Below are 12,431 nucleotides of genomic sequence, written 5' to 3'. Positions count from 1 at the left end.
ATTAGTTCGTTCGGTTTGGCCATTTGTCTGAGGATGGAAAGCCGAGGAAAAAGACAAATCAATGCCCATCCTAGCACAAAAAGATCGCCAAAACCTCGAAACAAACTGGGAACCTCTGTCAGAAACGATGTTCTCCGGGATACCATGTAAACGAACCACATGCTGGAAAAATAATGGCACCAAATCAGAGGAGGAAGGCAATTTAGACAAAGGTACCAAATGGACCATCTTAGAAAAGCAATCACAAACCACCCAAATAACCGACATCTTTTGAGAGACGGGGAGATCCGAAATAAAATCCATAGAATTATGCGTCCAGGGCCTCTTCGGGACCGGCAAGGTCAAAAGCAACCCACTGGCACGAGAACAGCAGGGCTTAGCCCGAGCACAAGTCCCACAGGACTGCACAAAAGAACGCACATCCCGTGACAAAGACGGCCACCAAAAGGATCTAGCCACCAAATCTCTGGTACCAAAGATTCCAGGATGCCCAGCCAACACTGAACAATGAATCTCAGAGATAACTCTACTAGTCCATCTATCAGGGACAAACAGTTTCTCTGCTGGGCAACGGTCAGGTCTATCAGCCTGAAATTTTTGCAGCACCCGCCGCATATCAGGGGAGATGGCAGACAAAATTACCCCCTCTTTGAGAATACCCGCCGGCTCAGGAACACCCGGAGAGTCAGGCACAAAACTCCTTGACAGGGCATCAGCCTTCACATTCTTAGAGCCCGGAAGGTACGAAACCACAAAATCAAAACGGGAGAAAAATAACGACCATCGAGCCTGTCTCGGATTCAACTGTTTGGCCTACTCAAGATAAGTCAAATTCTTGTGATCTGTCAAGACCACCACGCGATGCTTGGCTCCTTCAAGCCAATGACACCACTCCTCGAATGCCCACTTCATGGCCAACAACTCTCGATTACCAACATCATAATTACGCTCAGCAGGCGAAAACTTTCTAGAAAAGAAAGCACATGGCTTCATCACCGAGCCATCAGAACTTCTTTGCGACAAAACAGCCCCAGCTCCAATCTCAGAAGCATCAACCTCAACCTGAAACGGGAGCGAAACATCTGGCTGGCACAACACAGGGGCAGAAGAAAAACGACGCTTCAACTCCTGAAAAGCCTCTACAGCTGCAGAAGACCAATTGACCACATCAGCACCCTTCTTGGTCAAATCAGTCAATGGTTTGGCAACACTAGCAAAATTAGCGATGAAGCGCCGATAAAAATTAGCAAAGCCCAGGAACTTTTGCAGGCTCTTCACAGATGTCGGCTGAGTCCAATCGTAAATGGCTTGGACTTTAACAGGGTCCATCTCGATAGTAGAAGGGGAAAAAATGAACCCCAAAAATGAAACCTTCTGAACTCCAAAGAGACACTTTGACCCCTTCACAAACAAGGAATTCGCACGAAGGACCTGGAACACCATTCTGACCTGCTTCACATGAGACTCCCAATCATCCGAAAAGACAAAAATATCATCCAAATACACAATCAGGAATTTATCCAGGTACTCTCGGAAGATGTCATGCATAAAGGACTGAAATACTGATGGAGCATTGGAAAGCCCGAATGGCATAACCAGGTACTCAAAATGGCCCTCGGGCGTATTAAATGCTGTTTTCCATTCATCGCCTTGTTTAATACGCACAAGATTATACGCCCCTTGAAGATCTATCTTGGTGAACCAACTAGCCCCTTTAATACGAGCAAACAAATCAAACAGCAACGGCAAAGGATACTGAAATTTGACTGTAATTTTTTTGAGAAGGCGGTAATCAATACAAGGTCTCAAAGAACCATCCTTCTTGGCCACAAAAAAGAACCCTGCTCCTAACGGTGATGACGACGGGCGAATATGGCCTTTCTCCAAGGATTCCTTTATATAACTCCACATAGTGGCATGTTCTGGCACAGATAAGTTGAACAATCGGCCCTTAGGAAACTTACTACCAGGAATCAAATTAATTGAACAATCACAATCCCTATGAGGAGGTAGGGCACTGGCTTTGGGCTCATCAAATACATCCCGATAATCCGACAAAAACTCTGCGACTTCAGAAGGAGTGGAAGACGAAATAGACAAAAATGGAACATCACCATGTACCTCCTGGCAACCCCAGCTGGACACAGACATAGATTTCCAGTCCAATACTGGATTATGAACCTGTAGCCATGGCAACCCCAAAACGACCACATCATGCAGATTATGCAACACCAGAAAGCGGATATCCTCCTGATGTGCAGGAGCCATGCACATGGTCAATTGGGTCCAGTACTGAGGCTTATTCTTGGCCAAAGGCGTAGCATCAATTCCTCTCAATGGAATAGGATACTGCAAGGGCTCCAAGAAAAAACCACAGAGCCTAGCATACTCCAAGTCCATCAAATTCAGGGCAGCGCCTGAATCCACAAATGCCATAACAGAATAGGATGACAAAGAACAAATCAGAGTAACGGACAATAGAAATTTAGACTGTACCATACCAATGGTGTCAGACCTAGCGAACCGCTTAGTGCGCTTAGGACAATCGGAGATAGCATGAGTGGAATCACCACAGTAAAAACATAGCCCATTCCGACATCTGTGTTCTTGCCATTCAGCTCTGGTCAAAGTCCTATCACATTGCATAGGCTCAGGCCCATGCTCAGATAGTACCGCCAAATGGTGCACAGCTTTACGCTCACGCAAGCGTCGATCGATCTGAATGGCCAAATACATAGACTCATTCAGACCAGCAGGCATGGGAAATCCCACCATGACATCCTTAAGGGCTTCAGAGAGACCCTTTCTGAAGATTGCTGCCAGGGCACATTCATTCCACTGAGTGAGCACAGACCACTTTCTGAACTTCTGACAATATATCTCCGCTTCATCCTGACCCTGACACAGAGCCAGCAAGATTTTCTCTGCCTGATCCACTGAATTAGGTTCGTCATAAAGCAATCCAAGCGCCAGGAAAAACGCATCAACATCACGCAATGCCGGATCTCCTGGCGCAAGGGAAAATGCCCAGTCTTGAGGGTCACCACGTAACAAAGAAATAATGATCTTTACTTGTTGAACAGGGTCACCTGAGGAACGAGGTTTCAAGGCAAGAAACAATTTACAATTATTTTTGAAAATCAAGAACTTAGATCTATCACCAAAAAACAAATCAGGAATTGGAATCCTAGGCTCTGACATCGGATTCTGAACCACAAAATCTTGAATGTTTTGTACACTTATAGTGAGATTATCCATCAAAGAGGACAGACCTTGAATGTCCATGTCTACACCTGTATTCTGAACCACCCAGATGTAAAGGGGAAAAGAGAGACAAAACACACTGCAAAGAAAAAAAATGGTCTCAGAACTTCTCTTATCCCTCTATTGAGATGCATTAGTACTTTGGGCCACCTTGTACTGTTATGACCTAGTGGTCAGGACAATAATGGACCTGGTGGTTAAGAGCACACGGAATGACCTGATAGTTACTGATAATATAGGACGAGCTCTGGGATGTGGATTGCTCCTAACGCTCCCTATGCAACTCGGCACAGCCTAAGGAACTAGCTAGCCCTAAAGATAGAAAAATAAAGCCTACCTTGCCTCAGAGAAATTGCCCAAAGGAAAAGGCAGCCCCCCACATATAATGACTGTGAGTAAAGATGAAAATACAAACACAGAGATGAAATAGATTAAGCAAAGTATGGCCCGACTTACTGAACAGACTGAGGATAGGAAAGGTAGCTTTGCGGTCAGCACAAAAACCTACAAAAAGACCACGCAGAGGGCGCAAAAAGACCCTCCGCACCGACTCACGGTGCGGAGGCGCTCCCTCTGCGTCCCAGAGCTTCCAGCAAGCAAGATAACAATCAAAATAGCAAGCTGGACAGAAAAATAGCAAACCAGAGAAAAACAAGCAGTCACTTAGCTTCTGCTGGGAAGACAGGTCACAAGAACGATCCAGGAGTGAACTAGACCAATACTGGAACATTGACAGGTGGCATGGAGCAAAGATCTAAGTGGAGTTAAATAGAGCAGCCAGCTAACGAATTAACCTTGTCACCTGTGGAAGGAAACTCAGAAACACCCACAGCCACCAGAGAAAGTCCATGGACAGAACCAGCCGAAGTACCATTCATGACCACAGGAGGGAGCCCGACAACAGAATTCACAACACATTTCCACTGAAAATGTATCAGCCTGAAATATGATTTTCCACTTTGCTTTTTGAGTATTATTGCAATGAAAGACCTTCATGGAATATTAATTTTGATTTACATTGATAATTTTTATGCTTTATTGCTCTCAACACATTCCACTACAGTGCCTTGCGAAAGTATTCAGCTCCCTGGAACTTTTCAAACTTTTCCCACATATTATGCTTCAAACATAAAGATACTGTTAGGACTGGCGGAATGCACCAAATAATAATTAGAGAGGATATGAGGTGCGTTCGCAGTTCCGGGTCCACCGTGCAGAAAGGATACATGCTGCTCGGTAATGGCTGACTATATGGCAGTATAATGAGAATACACACACGGGTTAGCTTCACCTGGTATGAAGGAAGTGAACCCTGTTGCATCACAGGGCCACGATACCACACAGAGAGCGCAAGCAAAAAGTCACAGAACTCTGTCCCAAGACTGGGGGAAAGAGTTCCTCTAGACCTGTTACGCTCGACAAAGCTACTGTGGTGTCAGGGATATAACTGAGCTAACAATTTACCGCACAAGAGTGCGTACAGCGCCGCTCTAGCGGTTGCCACTATCCACCCTAACTAGGACCAGGAAAGTGCACTAAGTGCATGGCGCCGCACTGGCGGTCGCTGCAGAGAGACACTGTATTGTGTGCTAGATGTGCAGGATAGCACTGTCAGGCGCTAGGTAGCTTCTACCATTCACGAGCAGGCAACAACTCTAGGGATGAGAATGATTAGGAGCTTTCATCCATTGACAGACATATATGCACACACACACATTAGCAAGTTTACACTAGCTCATGGCCGAGCAGTCATGTGAACCTTTTATACCTATAGCGCTCCGGGACCTTCCCGATGGTCTAATAGGAGCTGCAACAAGACCTGAGCATGTGACCCCCGACCTCCAATGGGAGGTCGTCCTGTGGGCATGCTCAGTATGGAAAGAGCAGTACTCAGTCCCAGAAAGGCCTGCTCGCTGCTGATCAGTGCTGGCTACAAAGGCAGAGCCTGGAAAGGAAGTAGTAACCAGTCGCACAGTATCAGCTTGAGCTGGACGTTAGGACCGGCGTCTCCGCTGAGCAGATTCTGCTGTGGCTGGAGAAGAATGGGAGACCGCAGTGGACATGGTTCGAGATCCCCCCTGTGCAGCAGTGGGAACTCGATACCAAATGTAACTTTTTGGTGAAAAATCAACAACAAGTGGAACATAATTTATTGGTTATTTGAAATTTTTGTGGAAATTCAAAAACTGAAAAGTGGGGCACGCAATATCATTCGGCCCCTTTAATTTAATACTTTGCTGCGTCACCTTTTGTTGCAATTACAGCTGCAAGTCGCTTGGGGTATGTCTCTATGTTTTGTACATTGAGAGTCTGAAATTCTTGTCCATTCTTCCTTGGCAAACAGCTCGAGCTCAGTGAAGTTTGATGGAAATCGTTTGTGAACAGCAGTTTTCAGCTCTTTCCACAGATTCTCGATTGGATTGAGGTCTGGACTTTGACTTGGCCATTCTAACACCTGGATACATTTATTTGTGAACCATTCGATTGTAGATTTTGCTTTATGTTTAGGATAATTGTCTTTTTGGAAGACAAATCTCCGTCCCAGTCTCAGGTCTTTTGCAGACTACAACAGGTTTTCTTCAAGAATGGTCCTGTATTTGGCTCCATCCTTGTTCCCATCAATTTTACCCATCTTCCCTGCCCCTGCTGAAGAAAAGCAGGCCCAAACCATGATGCTGCCACCACCATGTTTGACAGTGGGGATGTTGTGTTCAGGGTGATGAGCTGTGTTGCCTTTACACCAAACATATTGTTTGGCATTGTTGCCAAAAAGTTCAATTTTGGTTTCATCTGACCAGAGCACCTTATTCCACATGTTTGGTGTGTCTCCCAGGTGGCTTGTTGCAAGCTTAAAACAACACTTTTTAAGGATATCTTTGAGAAATGGCTTTCTTCTTGTCACTCTTCCATAAAGGCCAGATTTGTGCAGTGTATGACTGATTGTTGTCCTATGGACAGACTGTTCCACCTCAGCTGTAGATCTCTGCAGTTCATCAAGAGTGATCATGGGCCTCTTGGCTGCATCTCTGATCAGTCTTCTCCTTGTTTGAGATGAAAGTTTAGAGGGACGGCCGGGTCTTGGTAGATTTGCAGTGGTATGATACTCCTGCCATTTCACTATTAAGGGAAAATATGATGCTTTAAATTTTACTTAAAACTTTTGGTGTGACCGTAGAGGCATCATACAGTGTAGGGAACCTTCATAAAGTGTGGATGGTGCTCTCATACAGTTTAGGGGCTACTGTGGTCGGTCTCTCAAAGTGTGGGAGTCATCATACCATGTGCGAGCTAATGTGAGGCCATCATACAGTATGGGGGCTTATTTGGGGGCCATCTATAGTGTAGGGCCTATTGTTGGGGCCCTTATACAGCATGGAGGAAAATGTGGAGGCCAACATACAGTTTGAGGAATAATGTGGTGGCCTTCATACAGTATAGGAGCTAATGTGGGGGTCTTTAAAGTAGGGACAACTGTGAGGGCCATTGGATCGCCCACTAGGGCCGCAGGGTACTCGGGCCAGGTTCAACGGTTCTTCGGGGGTTTGTTACGGCAGCAGTAACCCGGACCGTGGCCCTGGACATCTAATGAAAACTGAAATGAAGGGGAAAAAAGTTTGTAGGGGATTAGTTCGTGACACCACTCGTGGTGTTCAGCAATAAGGAAAATGGCTGATGCTGCGGTTCAGGTCCACTGGGGCAGTTGGTGACGCAGCAGAGATGTTACAGCTCTCCACGGGTAGAGCTAGGCCCCAGGGCAGTTAAAGTATTAAATTCTATGATGAACTGTTGTAGTGCAGGGCAGGTGACGCAGTGATAATTCTGAGGACACAGCAGGGTGCAGTTTTCTCACTTTACTCACAGTCAGATGGTTACAGTCTCCAGCCAAGTGCTGTGTTCACTTGGTCTGTGGTCCAGCCAGCTCTCAGGTAATTCGGATGCACTTTTTCGAGACTCCCTTTCTTGTGTACCTTCCCAGGCCATCTCACTGTGCTGGCTTCGCCCTCCTACCCTGCGCCTCACACACAGTGTCCCAAGCCAGCAGCCTCGGGTCCTGTCAGGCGACCTTCTCCTGGTCCCCTTGATCCTATATGGCTGCCTTTTCAGCGAATGTGTCGGGATTTGGATGTAGCACATGCAGATACTACAGCCTTCGGTTTGTTAGCTGAGACTTGCAGTTCCTCCGCTAGTCTGGGGCCGGACCCCAACTGCGACATGGTCCTTCCACCCGACTATGGTCGGCATGAATTCGGGTGCCACAGTTGGATTCCTCACTTCACTGGCCCCTAAGACCTCTTCTCTCACTGGAGCTATTTTCTTTATGTCTGCTCCCTTCAACTCCTCCCCACCAACTCCTAACTACTTTCCTAACTCCTCCTTCCTGTCTCCATGACAACTCCTCAACTGTCACTCTCTCCACCCACACCCTCCACCTAGTTTCCCCTCCAGCCTGAGATGGGGCCCTCCCTCAATAGGGTCCGCCAAGATCCCCTGGCCTGGAGGGGTGTGGTGTTGGATGCTAGTATGTGAGTCCCAGGTAGTGCCCCCTCCTTACCCGAGAGTGGAGTACTAGACCTCTGGCTGAGGTGCAGTACCTCTGTGGCGACTGGACTCTCAGGGGCGCCACACCATCATAAAGTGTGGGGACTAAAGAGTGGGGCCATCGTATAGTGTGAGAGTCATTATACAGTTTGGGGGCCATTATACAGTGTGAGGACTACTGCGAGGAGCATTGTACTATATATTTGTGGAGCATTGAGGACATTATACAGTGTACAGGGGAGCAGTGTAGACATCACACTATGTATAACAGAGCTGTGAGACCATCGTACTGTGTATAGGGAAGCGGTGAGACCATCATACTTTGTACACGGGAGCTGTGAACCCATCATACTATGTACAGGAGAGCTGTAGAACCAGCATACTGTGAACAGGGGAGGTGTGAACCCATTATACTGCATCTAGGGAAGCTATTGGGGCATTATACTTCATATAGGGGAGCTGTGGGGGCACTACAGTGTGTACAGGAGCAATGTGGGCCCATTATGTACTGTATAGGGAGCTGTGGGGCATTAAACTGTGTATAGGGAAGCTGTCAGAGCATTATATTGTATATAGGGAGCAGTGGGGGAATTCCACTGTGTATAGAAAGCTCTGGGGGCATTAAACTGTGTATAGGGAAGTGTTATGATCAGGCGGCCTTGGAACAACATTTCAGTTATCACTGAGCAGTGGTAACTATACAGACCGCTAACCCTGAACTTATCACAGACACTAGATGTAGCCGTGGGGTGTACCTATCCAGACCTAGACACCTCGACACAGCTGGAGGACTAATTATCCCTAAAGATGGAAAATAGCAAAACTGACTTGCCTCAGAGTAGACCCCCAAAGTATAGGCAGCCCCCCACAAATAATGACGGTGAGTAGGAGAGGAAAAGACACACGCAGGCGGAAAACAGATTTAGCAAAGGAGGCCACTTCTACCTAGATAGGGAAGTATAGTACAGGATACCGAGTGGTCAGCACAAAATCTACAAAATATCCACAGCAGAAAAATACAAAAACTCCACCACCTAACTAAAGGTGTGGAGAGTATATCTGCAACTCCAGCGAATCCAACCAGACTGAGAAAACAACAGGACAGTCGAAGCTGGAACAAAATAGAAACTATGAACAGCACGAAAAAATAGACACACAGCCTGTGAGCCTAAGAAAAAGAATCAGACACTTACCTTTAGCTGAAATGGCAGAGGCCAGGCAGAGAACCATTACTGGCAAAAGAACATTGACAACTGGCAGGGACTAATGAGTCCTGCAAAGCTAAATACCCCAGTCAGCTTTGCAATTAGCAGATACACCTGTCCAATCCTGCAGTCCAGGCCCAACTGCATTACCATCTACAACCACCGGATGGAGCCCAAAAGCAGAATTCACAACAGGGAAGCTGTCAGAGCATTATATTGTATATAGGGAGCAGTGGGGGAATTCCACTGTGTATAGAAAGCTCTGGGGGCATTATACTGTGTATAGAGGATCAGGTGGGGGCACCATACTGTATATAGGGGAGCTGTACATGGGAGGACTTAGGGGACATTATTAAATGTTAAATGAGAACTTAAGCATTATGTTATAGCAGCATTAAGAGTATTGTGATCGTCAAAGGAGTGCATGGGGCAGTATTGCATTCTAGAGGCAAAATGTGGACTCTAGGACACTTGCACAGGGAATTCATATTTTATAGGTGCAATTTTACCATTTAGAGGGCATTTTACCATGGAAGTGGCACGGTGGTGAGTATTATTATATGGGGCAGTAAGAGGAGCCCTGTTTTTTGTACCATACAGCAGGTGCAGCTATAGGGACACAGCAGCAGAGGTTCAAAAATAGGGTATCAGCAGGGTTAGGAGTTTGTGCAGGTTAGGAATAGATGGAGATGGTGCAGAAAATTTGAGAAGTCATATGTGTCTTTGTTGTCAACTCTGCAGATGAATTGTGACTGGAAAAGTTGTCATGTTGGTCTGGGCAAGATGAAAAAGACAGGAAAAGTGAACGACTCCATCAGAAAGAACGTCAGCTGTAAGTCACAATCTACCATCTATAACTGTGCTGTAATCTCTTACATGTTCTGAAGGTCTGATATCTACTACTCTATGGTCACTATATTGCGATAATATGAGTGTTGGCCTTTGTATAGAAATTTATTTTCAGTAACGGTGCAGTCATCTGCTGAGGTTCCCCTATGTGGGTACCATTAGGTTATACCGCTGTAGTGAAAATTTAGGGCTACTTTGTTAGAGACCCACTCATATGTTTCACCCCCATCCGAGCTGCATCTCTAGCTATGCTTCTGGTGTCTATTGAACCTATTTTGAGCTCTCTAATGCAAACACAGCCTTTTTAATGTCCAGGTGACCTCAATGTATCTGGCTAAGGGAAACGGACAGTAATCAGATTATTTAACCTCACACCGTATTTTCAAACTTTTCAGGCTACAAATATTGTTTACGCAATCCCAAAATATCTTTTCTGGGGCAGACCACCCAAGCATGCTAATGAAAACCTGAGCAATGAGTATACTCGCTCATCACTAATGTCTAATTAAATGAAGTAGAAATAGCTTTTATACAACCTATCCAAAAATGATCCCTTTAATTAGTGAAACAAAACAGGTGAGCTATTTTAATAAGATGAAGCAATGGCATCTAGATTAAGATAAAAAAAATCAGCAAATGATTTGCTTACCACAAAATGATTAGGCAATCATAAGAAAACATTTTATCAATTACAAATATTCTAGAATTATGTATGCATAATAATCTAAAAAACTAATCGATTCAGTTTACTAAAAAATGTACAGTATAAAAAAATTACAATCATTTTTGTTTTTCACTTTTTGCATTGACATTTTCTCTTAAATAAAACTTACAAAGAACTTTATTTGTAGCTGAAAAATTTGGAAAATTTCATGCATTAAATGAAACCTTACAGAGCCACATAAGTAAAAGAAAAAAGTTTTGGCTCGCAAATTCCTAAGGGTATGTTCCTACGGTCAGGAAACGCTGCGGGTTGGACGTTGCATACATCTGCAGCGTCCAGCCAGCAGCAGCCAGATGTTATAGCATAGTGGATGAAATTTGAAGAAATCCCATCTCCACTATGCATGCAGGGATGCCTCCGGCTTCTCTGGGGAGATGGACATGCGGCGCATCTTTTTGTAAATTTCCTGTCCAATGTATTGGGCGCAGTGATTCCGCATGGTTCAATGAACACATGCTGAATCACCTGCGCTCAAAAGCTGGCAGTGCTTTGGACAAAGCGGATATGGCTGCGTCCAAAGCGCTGCCCGTTCTTGACCGTGGGAACATACCCTGAGATATATAAAAAAACAAACAATATCAGTTGGGCCCTTTCAGGTCAGGTCACTAATCTATTGAAATATCACCAAATGTGATTACAATGTATAACTAACAACTGAACTCACAACTTCTATGAAACAGAATCTGTCGTAGGACAGGTCTTTTTTGTATTTGACAAATACCTGAACTTGCATCTGATGAGCCACACTTCCACCAACAACTAATATTCTACTCAAAATGTTCTATTCTCTAAGAAAATCCAGCAGTGTCTATGAATCCACATATGTTTTAATTTGATCTTTGCTTAATACAGTGTAAACAATTCCAATTCCTTCAAATTCTGGAATTTGACTTTTTGCCCCCTCCCCCCAAAAATCTTGATATACCGTATATACTCGAGAATAAGCCGAGATTTTCAGCCCATTTTTTTGGGCTGAAAGTCCCCTCTTGGCTTATACTCGAGTCATACCCAGGGGTTGGCAGGGGAGGGGGAGCAGGGGCTGTCTAATTACACTCACCTGCTCCTGGTGCAGTCCCTGCAGGTCCCTGGCTTCCCGGCGCCCCAGCTTCTTCCTGTAATAAGTGGTCACATGGTATCGCTCATTACAGTAATGAATATGTGGCTCCACCTCCTCTTGGGGTGAAGCCGCATATTCATTACTGTAATGAGCGGTAACGGTGACCGCACAATACAGGAAGAAGCTGCAGCACCAGGGAACAGACGTGCAGGGACCGCACCAGGAGCAGGTGAGTATAACGGGGAGGGGAGCGCTGTGCGATATTCACCTGCTCCTCATTCCGGTGCCGCTCTGTCTTCAGCATCTTCTGCAGCGACGCTCAGGTCGGAGGGCGCGATGACATGGTTAGTGCGCGCCCTCTGCCTGAACGTCAGTGCAAAAGACGCTGAAGACGGAGCGGCGCCGGAACGAACTCAGGTGAATATTTAAAGTGCCGGGGGCCTGAGCGACGGAGAGGTGAGTATGTGATTTTTTTTAGCGCAGCTACAGCAAATGGGGCAAGTGTCTGTATGGAGCATCTTATGGGGCCATAACGTTTGTGCAGAACTATATGGGTCAAGTGTCTGTATGGCGCATCTTATGGGGGCCATAATCAAAGTTTGTGCAGTACTATATGGGGCAAGTGTCTCTATGGAGCATCTTATGGGGACATAATCAACATTTGTGCAGTACTATATGGGGCAAGTGTCTGTATGGAGCATCTTATGGGGCCATAATCAACGTTTGTGCAGTATTATATGGGGCAAATGTCTGTATGGAGCATCTTGTGGGGCCATAATGTTTGTGCAGCACT

The 12,431-nt window shown here is 45.6% G+C and overlaps 1 protein-coding gene across 1 annotated transcript in view; it reads right to left on the bottom strand.

The window, feature by feature from the left end:
- Positions 1–12,431, bottom strand: part of LOC138648919 (mucin-5AC-like) — a 130,220-nt gene that overhangs the window by 25,720 nt on the left and 92,069 nt on the right. The window lies entirely within an intron of this gene.

This window comes from Ranitomeya imitator, chromosome 9, assembly GCF_032444005.1.
Source record: "Ranitomeya imitator isolate aRanImi1 chromosome 9, aRanImi1.pri, whole genome shotgun sequence".
NCBI classification, from domain to species: Eukaryota; Metazoa; Chordata; class Amphibia; order Anura; family Dendrobatidae; genus Ranitomeya; species Ranitomeya imitator.
This window is presented reverse-complemented; position numbering and strand designations above follow the sequence as displayed.